Here is a 13,235-nt window from a genome sequence, read left to right on the forward strand (position 1 = left end):
GGAAGAGGAGACATTTGTTTTTATCTGCTCAATACCTCTTTCCTCTTCTGATAATAGGGGCTTCTCTTGCTCTTGCAAACTACTGTATCATGACCTAGCCCTGGCCTAGTGGAATCTCCTTTCCTCTTGGCCAGAGTGACCGACTCAGGAGCAAACACTTGACCCAAGAAAGGCCAGTCACATTCCTTCCTGGAATTTGACCTATGGGTGCTGGGAGAACGAAGTGTGTTTGGTAAGCTGGGATGATGTAGGCTTAAGGCTGTGGTGGTCCTCTTCCCCTCCATGTGGAAAATTCTGTCTGCAGTAGAAGTCTGGGAATGTGGAGCTAAGGAAAGACCCACAGAGATGAGGCAGGAAACGTGGAAAGAGACTGTCTTCATGCCGGCTATTTGAGTGCTTGTCTGAAATGGATGACTCAGCCTTTGTCATCAGAAAGATTTATATTAAAACAAAAGTGGAATACTATTTTTACCTTTCAGTCTGTCAAAGATCAAAGACATGGTTAAGACTGTGCTGATGATGGTATGGGGAAACAGGTTCTTTTATATGTGTTTGGGTAGAGTTTAATCTGGTACAAGTCCTATAGAAGACCATCTGATGGTGTCTATCAAAATTTAAAGTGTACATTTTAAAACGCATCAGCTGCCCTAGCAAAATTTCACGGCTAGGAATAGATCCTACCGATATTACTGACACATGTGCATGAAGGGCACTTACAATGCAAAAGTCTAATTCACCTGGAGAGGTCAGAGAACTTGCACCTTTGAGGTGAGTGCAGGGAGTTCTGGAAAGAGGGAGCCAAGGGTTGGTACTAGAGGAAAATACCAGGCATCAGATTCAAACATTTCAGATGTTTGAGATGATAGTCAGGAGGGGGCAAGGTAGGGATTGGTGGCTGGGAATATGAGAAGCAAGTCATTGTATATATGTGGTACATATATACAATGAATATTACTCAGCCATTAAAAAGAATGAAATAATGCCATTTGCAGCAACATGGATAACCCTGGAGATTGTCATACTAAGTGAAATAAGTCAGACAGAGAAAGACAAATATCATATGATATTGCTTTTATGCGGAATCTAAAAAAAAGATACAAATGAACTTATTTACAAAGCAGAAACAGACTCACAGACTTAGAGAACAAACTTATGGTTACCAGGAGGGAAGGGTGCGGGGGAGGGATTTATTGGGAGTTTGGGATTGACATGTACACACTGCTATATTTAAAGTAGATAACCAACAAGAACCTACTGTAAAAAAGAAAAATTAAAAATAAAAAAAACTATAGATGAGGAAAAGGCCATTAAAATAAATAAAAATGGATGCAGAAGAGTATTAGAGTCTAACTGTTTTGGACTGGGAGCAAGGATGTACTCATATTTTTTAACATGATATAGATGGAGAAAAGTCTTATGTAAACTCTAATCTATACTCGTAAAACCATACTCTGAAAATCATATTCATTAATAAGTGCTGTAATTGAAGAGGGTGTTTGCCAATCAGAAGCACATAAAAAGGAGAACAGGTTGGATCATTAAAGAGATTCAAAATGCTTTACATGTAAAATAACTGATATGATTGGAGCTATTTAGAAAAGATCAAGAAAGCAATTACAACTGTTTTAAAAGTTCTTTAGTAACTGTGATGTGCAGTAGGGATGCTTGTCAATTTCTGAGGAAAAAGTGGATTAAACTAGGACCAAAGAATGAATGTGAAAAAAAAAAAAAGAAGCAAGTCAGGAAGTACAAAGTCAAAGATAAGAGAGTCGATTGCATCATCTGGGCACAAGATGATCTTGAGCTACGCTGGCAGTGGACATGGTGAGGAAGAAAGCAAGAATTGCAAAGGTAAGAGTTGACAGGGGACTTCCTTGGTGGCACAGTGGTTAAGAATCCGCCTGCCAATGCAGGGGACATGGGTTTGAGCCCTGGTCCGGGAAGATCCCACATGCCGCGGAGCAACTAAGCCCGTGCGCCACAACTACTGAGCCTGCGCTCTAGAGCCCGAGAGCCACAACTACTGAGCCTGCGTGCCACAACTACTGAAGCCCGCGTGCCTAGAGCCTGTGCTTCACAACGAGAGAAGCCACCACAAGGAGAAGCCCGCGCACAGCAACGAAGAGTAGCCCCAGCTCGCCACAACTAGAGAAAGCACAGCAACGAAGACCCAACACAACCAAAAATAAATAAATAAATTTATTAAAAAAAAAAAAAAGAGTTGACAGGATTTGGTGACTGGCTGGCTAACTGTATTACAATAGTCTGCTTGTGCTGTTATAACAAAATACCACAGACTCGGTAGCTTAAACAACAGAAATGTATCTCCTCACAGCTCTGGAGGCTGGGAGTCCAAGATCAAGGTGTAGGTGGTATTAGCTTCTGATGAGGCCTCTCTCCCCAGCTTGTAGATGGTGCCTTCCTGCTCTGTGCTCACATGGCCTTTTCTTTGTTTGTGTGCACAGGGAGCACTCTGGTGTTCTTCCCCTTCTTATAAGGTCAGCAGTCCTATAGGATCAGGGCCCCACCCTCATGACCTCATCTAACCTTAATTACCTCTTTAAAGGCCCTATCTCCAAATACAGTTACATTGGGGGTTAGGGCTTCAACATACAAATTTTAGGCGGGGGAACACAGTTCACTCCATAACACTAACCGAGTAGAAATAAGATTTTGGGATAGGATGATTCACTTAATTTGTTTGGGCATATTTTTTCTGGGGCTTTAAAAAGAAATTTGTAATCATAGGTATGTGTGAATGTAAAAATTCTGGTCCTTTCACTTATCCTTTTAAACATTTCCTTGAATTGCTATGTAGTGTTCATAACTATCATTTTTAGAGGCTACGTTGCATTCCTGGTAGTACCCTAGTATTATTCCTGGTCTTAATCTTAACTAGTTTCCCTTGGCCAGCTAAACAGCTGCAAGCCCTATCCATCCTTTCTTTGCCAAGCTCATTGTAACCATTCCTTTCTCCCTATCTAATGGCCAACACCCACCATAAGGCCATGTCATTGTGTGCCATGGGCTTCCTCACTGGTCCACTGGTCATCTTGTCATTGGTTGTGTCTACTGCATTCACCCAACACAGAGGAGACAAATGAATCTTAAGGCTGTTTGTCACTCCTCTACCTTACCATTAACTGGAAGATAAAGTCCAAACTCCTTTAACTAGGCATTAGAAGTCCTCCACAATCCAATATTAAGCTAACTTGGTTACTACTCACCCACGCTGTTTCTGTGTGTTTCTTTTCTAGAGTCTGATAGACCCCTCACTGTACTTCCAACATGCCCCATCACTCCCAGGTCATTAACTTTGCTTCATTTAGATGTCCTTCTTGATCATCTAGTTTTATCCAAGTTGAGTTATCAAGACACATCTATGTGCATATTTGGCTTTCCCAGTAGACCATGACTCACTTCTATAACTTTGGCACTGGCTTATGGCCCAATCTGTAGACCCAGGTTTCTCCAGATTCACCCAAATTTCTCCAGATTCAAATCCTAGCTCTGTCATGTACAAATTTTATGACCCTGGATAAGTCACTTAACATCAAGCCTCCGTTTCCTCATCCTGTAAAATTGGGAAAATGCTAGTACCCCATTCATCTGACTGTTGTGTATAACATGTATTGTACATGGTTATATGTAAAAGTCACCTCACCAGGTCCCGGGACATAAGTGCTTAATAAATCTTAGCTATTTTGATGATGATGACCACGATTAGCACTCTGGAAATATTTGTTGAATGAATTTCAGCTTCGCTCATGCACAGACAGAAAGGAGCAATGGCTTTTCTGTCTCCTTTTTGTGATCCCCAGCCTCGTCTCTAGAACCTCCTGCAACAAACGCCCGTCTTCCAGCCCTGACTCAACATAGCCCCAGAGTGAGAGGCTTTGAATGCTTGTTTCCCTCTTGGCAGCTTGAGTAGGTTTGCCCTGAAGGTCCACTAGCTTCCTTCCAGGAACCAGTTTCATGGAGTTTGATTGACGTTTCCAAACAGGACAGATATCCTGACTCACCTGGGCTGGCGCCCGCTGAGACAGTCTGCAGAAACCAGAAATGGGTTCCTTACCCACAGCCAGGACCACCACAATACCTCTTATCAGGCCTGCCCCTAATGTCAGAGGATCCCATGACAAGAAGGCAAAAGGAGGCCCACATACCATCTGTCCAAATATTTAAAAGTTGTGAATCAGGCTAACAAAGTGCTAAATGTATTCCATCCTTCTACCTTGACAAATGCACCTTCTTAATGGCAAGATCAAAAAATACATATGTGTAAATGTATATAAAAATACGTGTACAGCTATGTAATTCCTGTTACTGAAATTGGCAATGTAGTAAATATGACCGAATTTAATCATAATTGTTTCTGTCTGGATACCCTGTAGATGGGCCAGCGATGTTTGAATGAATATAATAAAAATATTTAAAAATTAAAATAGTTTTTATATGTTTCCAAAGAGTTAATTTTGAGCATTTTAGAAGAAAAGTATATTAAAATTAAAAAGTACCCATGAACCTCCCCATTTATTTAGATCTTTAATGTTTTTCAAAAGAATTTTATAATTTTCTCCATAAAGCACTTACATAGTTTTTGTTAGATTTATTCATTTCAGTTTATATTTTTGGCATGATTATCTTTTTAATAATTACTTTTTTATTTGTTACTGATTGTAGAAATTCATTGACTTTTGTATATTAATTTCTTATTCAGCCAACTTGCTGAAATCTTATTAAAACGAATAATTTCTCTATAGATTTTTGTGTTTTCCATGTAGCGATAATATATATGAATATTGAATGTTTGATTTATTGTTTTCCAATCCTTATACCTTTAGCTCTCTTCCTCCAATACAGTGCTGAATGAAAATGTTAGCCGACATTCTTTTCTTGGCCTCAAAGGGAAAACATTCAATGTTTCACATTAAATAGGATTTTTGTTGCCAATTTTCTGTAGATACTCTTTAGGGGTTGAGGAAATTCTACTAGATTTCTAAGGATTTTTAAAATATTTTTTTCATGAATGAATATTTAAATTTATCAAAAATTTTCCATTTACTGAGATGATCATATCATTTTTCTCCTTTAAATCTTTGAATTATATGAATTGGTCTTCTAACATTAAAACAATCTTGGATTCCTGCAATAAGCTGAACTTGGTCAAGATTGTTTTATACATTGCTGGAATTGTTTGCTAATTTTTTAAGAAGAGTTTTGTGTCTATGTTTGTCAGTGAAATTGTCTCATAATTTTTCTTTCGTGCACTGTTCATATCAGTTTTGGTATTAATTTTAATATAAAATAAATTGGGGAGTGTTTCTTCCTTTACTGTAATTTTAAAGAGTTAATATTGGAGTTTAAATATTGGAGTTATTTGTTCCTTGAATGATAGAAGTTACTAATAAAACCGTCTGGACCTGGCGTTTTCTTTGTGGTGAGATTTTAAACTACTGATTCAATTTCTTTCTTTCTTCTTTTTTTTTTTTTTTTCACTGTCTTTGTGGGTTTTTTTTTTTTTTAAACATCTTTATTGAAGTATAATTGCTTTACAATGGTGTGTTAGTTTCTGCTTTATAACAAAGTGAATCAGTTATACATATACATATGTTCCCATATCTCTTCCCTCTTGCATCTCCCTCCCTCCCACCCTCCCTATCCCACCCCTCTAGGTGGTCACAAAGCACCGAGCTGATCTCCCTGTGCTATGCGGCTGCTTCCCACTAGCTATCTGTTTTACATTTGGTAGTGTATATATGTCCATGACACTCTCTCACCCTGTCACATCTCACCCCTCCCCCTCCCCATATCCTCAAGTCCATTCTCTAGTAGGTCTGTGTCTTTATTCTTTAATATTTATTATTTATTTATTTTAGCTGCGCCGGGTCTTAGTTGCGGCATGCGGGATCTTTTAGTTGCAGCATGCAGACTTCTTAGTTGCAGCATGCAGACTTCTTAGTTGCGGCATGCGTGCTTCTTAGTTGCAGCATGCATGCAGGATCTAGTTCCCTGACCAGGGATTGAATCCAGGCCCCCTGCATTGGGAGCACAGGATCTTACCCACTGGACCACCAGGGAAGTCCCTAATTCAATTTCTTTAATGGTTATAGGATTATTCAGATTTTAAATTTCTTCTTGAGTCAGCTTATTTTTCTAGGAATTTGTCCATATGTTTCTGTTTTCAAACTTACTGGCATAAAATTGTATATAATATTCTCCATCTTTTCAATCTATGTGGCACCTGCAGTTATATGCCATTTTTCATTCCTAATATTATGCCTTCTGTTATTTTTTTCTTGATCAATTTTGACAGAGGTTTGTTAGTGTTATTAATCTTTTAAAATAACATAATTTTGGGACTTCCCTGGTGGTCCAGTGGTTAAGACTTTGTGCTTCCAATGCAAGGGGAGCAGGTTCAATCCCTGGCTGGGGAACTAAGATCCCACGTGCCACGCAACTAAGATCCCATATCCCATATGCCACACAGTGTGGCCAAGAAAAAAGGAAAAAAAACCCCCATAGTTTTGGTTTTGTTGATCCTTCTGTGTATGTTTATTTTATATTTCATTATTCTCTTCTCTTATTTATATAATTTCCTTTCTTCCAACTTTCTTTGGGTTTGTTCTACTATTAGTTTCTCTATTTTTAAAAACTTATTATGTAAAAAAAACATATAAAAGTATACATTTCCTACTAGCACAGTAATGCTTTAGGTAAACTCTATAAGTTTTAACATGTAGTAGTGTTGTTATTGTAGAATTCTAAGTATTTTTAAAATTTCCACTGATATATTATTTAACCCATGACATTAAAAAATATGCCTCTTAATTTCCAAACACGTTTATTCCCCCTAGTTTTCTGTTTGTAATTGAGTTCAAATTTAATTGTACTGTTGTCAGAAAAAGTGGTCTACAGGATATCAAACTTTTGAAATTTGTTAAGACCTGAATATAATTAAATTTCTTAAATGTTCCATGTATTTCTGAAAAAATGTATACTCTAAAATAGTTGGGGGGACTTCCCTGGTGGCGCAGTGGTTAAGAATCTGCCTGCCAATGCAGGGGACACAGGTTCGATCCCTGGTCCAGGAAGATCCCACATGCCGTGGAGAAACTAAGCCGGTGCGCCACTACTGAAGCCCGCGCACCTAGAGCCCGTGCTCTGCAACAAGAGATGCCACCTTAATGAGAAGGCCGCGCACGACAACGAAGAGTAGACCCCACTTGCTGCAATTAGAGAAAGCCCGCACACAGCAACAAAGACCCTATGCAGCCAAAAGAATAATAATAAAAATAAAATAAAATAGTTGGGTCCAGTGGTATACATAACTTTAAAAAGTTAAACACCTTATAGATAAGAAAACTTCCAAACTGTTTTCTAGAGAGTTTGTACCATTTTACATTCTGACTGGCCTTGCATGTGAGTTCCAGTAGCTCCACATCCTTGCCGACATTTGGGATACTCAGTCTTCTTAATTTTAGCCATTCTAGTGGTGTATAGTGGGATCTAATTGTGGTTTTAGTTTGAGTTTCCCTGACGACCAATGATGTTGAGCATCTTTTCATCTTTTCATGTGTTTATTTGCCATCTGTATATCTTCTTTGATGAGGTGTCTATTCAAATCTTTTGCTGTTTTCTAACTCAATTGTTTGTTTTATTGAATTATGAGTTCTTTATATATTCTGAGTTTAAGTTCTATATATTATTATGTATAATATATTCTTCATAATATATTTAATATAGTCTAGACACAGAACTTTAAAGAACTTCATCAAATGTATTTGTTGCAAATATTTTCTCCCAGTCTTACTTCCACTATAGCCATGTGACTTGTTCTCATCAATGACATGTGAGTGGAAGTGATGTGTGATGCTTGTGGGTCAACTTTTAAGAAGCAATGAAACTTTTCCACTTTTTTGTTTTCTTTCCACTTGCCATAAAGAGGCCCTAGGGGATGGTAGGGCCACAAGATGGAAGGAGCTTGGGTTCCTGTGTTACCACATGGAGAAAAGCTGCTGTCCACCAGGAACACTGAGATTAACTGCGGTGAGAAATAAATTCCTACCATATTAAGCCACTGACATTCTGGAGTTCATCTATTATAGCAACTAGTGTTTCTCTGACTAATACCTGCCTGCCTTGATTGAATTGGAGACTAAAAGTGAATTTCTAATCAGAATGATATATGTGCCTCCTCTTCAACAGATTTTTGTGTCAAGACCGTCTGAAGCTATTTCCAAAATCAGTTCTTCTAGCCAGGTCAATTTATTTGTTATGGAATGATTGCTAATGTGGTTTGACGAACTACTTAAGTGAACCTTTTATTAAGTCTTTCCAGTGTTTCTTTACAATGTTAAAATAATTTTGGTGAGTTCTTCACTTGAGTTCACAAACAGGTCCACAGTGGAAAGGTTTTCGGTATTGGTTGGTTGGTTGGTTGGGTCAATGAAGTTGCTTCTGGGGCTTTAGGAGGGCTGTGTCTGATATGGCCTCCATTTAGCGAGGGCTCCATGCCAAGCACTTTGCATGGTTTCTCTTTCAGGCCTCATAACACCATCAGGAGGTAGGAAGTATGACTCCTATTTTAAAGACAAGGAAATTGAGGCTCAGATGAAAGTAAGTCACTTGCTTAAGGCTGCACTGAGACTCGAACAGGGGTGTGTCCAGCCCCAGACTTGCATTCTGTTGTCCTGGTGGGAATCAAACTGAACAGGAGGGCATAGATCCACCTCATTTTTCCCAGAACACCCTGTCCTGGGCTTCCTGCAGAGGGCCTCAGCCATCAGCCGGATTGTCCTCATGTCCAGAGCCTGGGGCTACCTCAACAACCAGTTCCTTTTTCGTTTTGCACTTCAACCTGCAACAGAGCCACAGGGATGTTATAGACCCTCAGCAGGGGGAGAACCTATGTGTGCTCGGGTACATGTGCGCATGCATGTACATGTGTGCCAATGACCTGTGGAATCATAGACAGCCATTAGCCTTCTCTCTCGCTACTCTCCTTCCCCTCTGCCACCATCCCAGCTCTTCACATCCACTGGAGAATGGGTGCTTCCTACTCTGGGGGAAGCATGGCTGAGCATCCCAAGAGAAATCATAGTGTCTATCTTGCTCTGGGCATTGCCAAGGAGGTTTCTGGAAATATGACTCCTATTTTAAAGCTAAGGAAATTGAGGCTCAGATGAAGGAGATTTCTGGAAGTCACTTTTGGGACTTGTCCAAATACTATGGTTACAACTAGGTCTAAAAATAAAATCCTGTAAAGAAGAAAAGAAATGGGATTATGAGTTTTTTCTTTAGTTCCAAATTTTTCTGTGATGTGGTTTTATTTTTATAATTAAAAGTGATGAAAAATGCAATGAATTGCACAAGCTGTGTGTTGCTTCTCCATGTGAGAAACACCTGCAGGCAGCTCAGCTTTGCTCCCTGCCTGTGTTTAAGTAGTAACACTGCATTGACAAGGAGGTTTTAGAAATTCTTTTTTATTGTGGTAAAATCTATGGAACATAAAATTTACCACTGTAACATTTTTAAGTGTACAGTTCAGTGACATTAAGTAACATTCACACTGTTGTGCGACCATCACCACCATCCATTTCCAAAACTTTTTCACCATCCCAAACTGAAGCTCTGTACCCATTTATCGCTAACTCCCCATTCCCTCCTCCTTCCAGCCCTTGGTAACCTCTATTCTACTTTTGGTCCCTATGAACTTGACTATTCTAGGTACTTCATATAAGTGAAATCATATAGTATTTGTCCTTTTGTATCTGGCTTATTTCACTTAGCGTGATGTCTTCAAGGTTCATCTGTGTTACGGTGTATATTGGAATTTCCTTCTTTTTTTCAGCTAGCTTGAATAACATTCCATAGTATGTATATACCACATTTTGCTTACCCATTCATCTGTCAATGGCCATTTGGGTCGTTTCTACCTTTTGGCTATTGTGAATAATGCTGCTGTATGGGTGTATACACATGGGTGTATAAATACATGTTTGAGTCTCTACTTTGAATTCTTAGGCATGTATACCTAGAAGTGCAATTGCTGTCAAGGAGGCTTTTATTTTTTAAAATTTATTTATTTATTTATGCTTGCATTGGGTCTTCGTTGCTGCGCGAGGGCTTTTTTCTAGGCTTACATGGCATGCGGGATCTTCCCGGACCAGGGATCGAACCCATGACCGTTGTATTAGCAGGTGGATTCTTAACCACTGCACCACCAGGGAAGCCCCTCGAGGAGGTTTTTAGAACTCATTTTTAGGACTTTCCCAGGAAAATATTTTGGATTTCCTCAGCTATGGCCACTCCTTGACCTTTGAATGTGGATTTTTAGAAATTTCTAGCAGTTTTGGGAGGCTTAAACATCGATTTAAAAATGCTTTATTAAAGCAAAGCTGAGAAGTAAGGACACGTGTCTGCCTTTCCTGGTGAAGGCTGAGAGGGGGTAAGGGCCTGACCAGAGTTCAGAGTAGTAGTCACAGGGCCAGGGTTCAAGTTCAGATCTGTCTGAGCTCAAAGCTATGCTTGGTCTATTACCATGTTCTCCTATTTGAAAGCAATTTGTTGGGCTGTCAAATTGGGGGATGCCATTTTGGATCAAAAAGGTATGATATGGAGACTAATTTTAAAATGTTCATTGTATTTTCCAATCAAAAAGAAAAATAAATGATCAAGGTCTAAAATTTGGAACATAGAGAAAAGCAGAAAGAAAACAGTTACCCGTGGCTCTGCCACTGACTGTCAATTGTATCTCTCTGTACAACGTTTAATTGCATTTTCCCCACAGTTCAGCTGGGCACGGTGTTTACTTGATCACGCCAGGCCGAGAAAAGACAAGCATTTAATAACCTTAAAGAAGCTGAGCCTTTCATTTATAAAGGCTTGCGTTGTCAGGAGATGGGAGGGGGCGTGGCAGCTGCCGAGAAGCAGTGCTTGGCTCTCCCTACGAGAAAGAACTTGTGAAGTTCTTTCAGCTGCGAAGAATGCGCTTAGCTGATCGCCTCCAGCTGCAGCACTTAAGCCAGCTTCGCTCTTCCCTGGCGGCTCCCAAGCCAAAGACTGAGTGTGGTGGAGACACCGGCACCCACCATTCCTGCCCGTTGGGAGACCCCTCTAATGGGCAACTTTGCTTCACTCCCCACTGGGTTGCCCAAGACTTTGCATGATCTGCACTGTGGTCTGAGATGTTCCCAGCCCTATTTTTCTTCCTCTTGCATTTCTTTTCACGGGATAGGATCTGCATGGCCCTCTGAAGGCTTTCCCTGCCCAGTCCTACCTCCTCAGCCTTTATCTTTCATAGTTATGGCCCTCCACCAAATCTTTCACTCCTAACTCCAGCTCTGCATCTAAGTCCAGCATCTGCTTCCTCCACGACCCATATCGACATAGGTGGTGACGACAAGTTCTATGCATGTTTATGAGCTTTTAGTCATTCTACATCAAAGCCAAGCATAGGATTTCTACCTCAAGTAATCTTCGACATACCACCAACTTCGGACTTCACACAACACTTGAAAGTGTAAGAATTGAGTTTACGACAGGATGACCACCATGTGCCCAGAGCCCCTGAGTCCGAGCTCAGCGGGCTGGGAGCCACGATCCTGGGAGCCTTAGATGGAACCTGAGGCAGGGCAAAGAAGGGGCCTGAGCAGGGGAGCAGGGCGGGCGAGGATTAGGGGTGGTGGTGGAGGTGGTGGTGGTGGTATATGGGGCTCTGGCCCTGGGGGCGGTGCTTCTCGGGTCGGGAGAGGGGTGGGGCTTAGGGAGGAGCCTGTGAAGGTGGAGGGGCGGGGCCTGGGTGGAGGAGGAGCCTGAGGAGGGGTTTGGGTGGAACATCTGAGCTGGAGGTGGGTCCAGGGATTGAGTTTGTCTAATAAGGAGGCGGAGCCTTTAGAGGGCAGGGCCTCAGGAATTCTAGGGCTATTGAACCTGGGTGGAAGGTTGGGAAGGTGACCCTGAAAGACAAGGGTGTGGAGTTATGGTTGGGGCACCCACGTTGGGGTGGGGAGATAAAAAAGAATTGAGTTTTCTGAGTATTTTCCTCAATTAAATCTTATGTCTTAATATTTCAAGAAGCACAAAATGGTGGAAGAGTCTGTAAGAACTCTGAGAAACCATAGAGGAAAGACTAATGAAAGACGGGAGACAAAAGAGAAAGCAACATGGAAAGCACATCCTATAGTAACAAAGATGGACAGATAACACTGAAAAAAGAAGGGGATGATTGGAAACAAGACGCCTGCTTTCTAGAAGTCCTGGCGGTTAGTAATCAATAAAGTCTGATGAATGTGGAAAAACAGAACACAGTAAAAATGTGTTACAGCTGAGTGTCTTGCAGTGCAAGTGAGTGTGAATTAAGTGCTAAACACATAAAATAAATATATGAAAGTAGTTGTATCTGTTGTAACTCACGCCACTACAGGAACTTTTAAGAGTTGCTAATAAAATAATAATGCATTTTATTTATCTGACTGTTTGGAAACACGACAGACCGTTTCCAGGTGGCCATGCAGCTTGCCTCCCATGGTCAGGAAGGCCAGTCCAGAGCTGGAGTCACACCTTTCTTTTTCATGTGCCTGGTGAACAGCTCTTGCAATAAACCGTGTCTCAGGCTGATGGAAGCATGTTTGTCCTGACTGCGTGTCTGAGGTCTTGCCTGTGAAACCTGCAGCTGCCCGCTAAAAGGCAGGGGCTCTGTCCTGTTCCTGTCGTGAGTGCCCGGGGCTTGCGTCTAGGGCCTTAGGGACCACAGCCCTGGACCTTCTCCTCCCTGGTCCGTTTACTTCCCTGACACAAAAAAACCCCACTCACACTCCCTCCTCCTCCCACACCCCAATTCGCCCAAGAACTGCATCTTTGCTTAGCTTGGGGGTTCTCAACCTGGCTGCCGCATTCACTGACGCCCAGGTTGCATGCCTGACCACTGAACTCAGAACCTCTGGGGCTGGGGCCAGGGGGCAGCATTTTTAAAGCTCCCCAGGTGATAACAATGTGTGGCCAAGGTTAAGAATCACTGGCTTAGCTAAACCCGTTTCCCTGATGGAAGAAGCCAGGAAGGGTACCCTTGCTACAACTTTGCCCCAGGCCCATTCACCGGCCACATCACTGCCCTTGGGGGCAGAACCGGGTCACCCTCATCTTGCCCTATTCTTCAGTACCTGCCATAGTTCTTCACATGGAGCAGATGCACACAGCCTTGTCCTCAATGAAATAAAATTGAATTTCTTATG

General features: G+C 41.3%; 1 protein-coding gene across 1 annotated transcript in view; it reads left to right on the top strand.

Annotated features, from left to right (window-relative positions):
* The window catches only part of COPRS (coordinator of PRMT5 and differentiation stimulator), a 110,146-nt gene that overhangs the window by 22,875 nt on the left and 74,036 nt on the right, over nucleotides 1-13,235 (top strand). The window contains exon 8 of the mRNA XM_082371310.1: nucleotides 7,946-12,266. The gene's annotated coding sequence lies outside the window, so the exon portion shown is untranslated. The remainder of the gene's footprint in view (nucleotides 1-7,945; nucleotides 12,267-13,235) is intronic.

Source organism: Balaenoptera borealis (genome assembly GCF_965194805.1).
Source record: "Balaenoptera borealis genome assembly, chromosome: 20".
Classification (NCBI taxonomy): domain Eukaryota; kingdom Metazoa; phylum Chordata; class Mammalia; order Artiodactyla; family Balaenopteridae; genus Balaenoptera; species Balaenoptera borealis.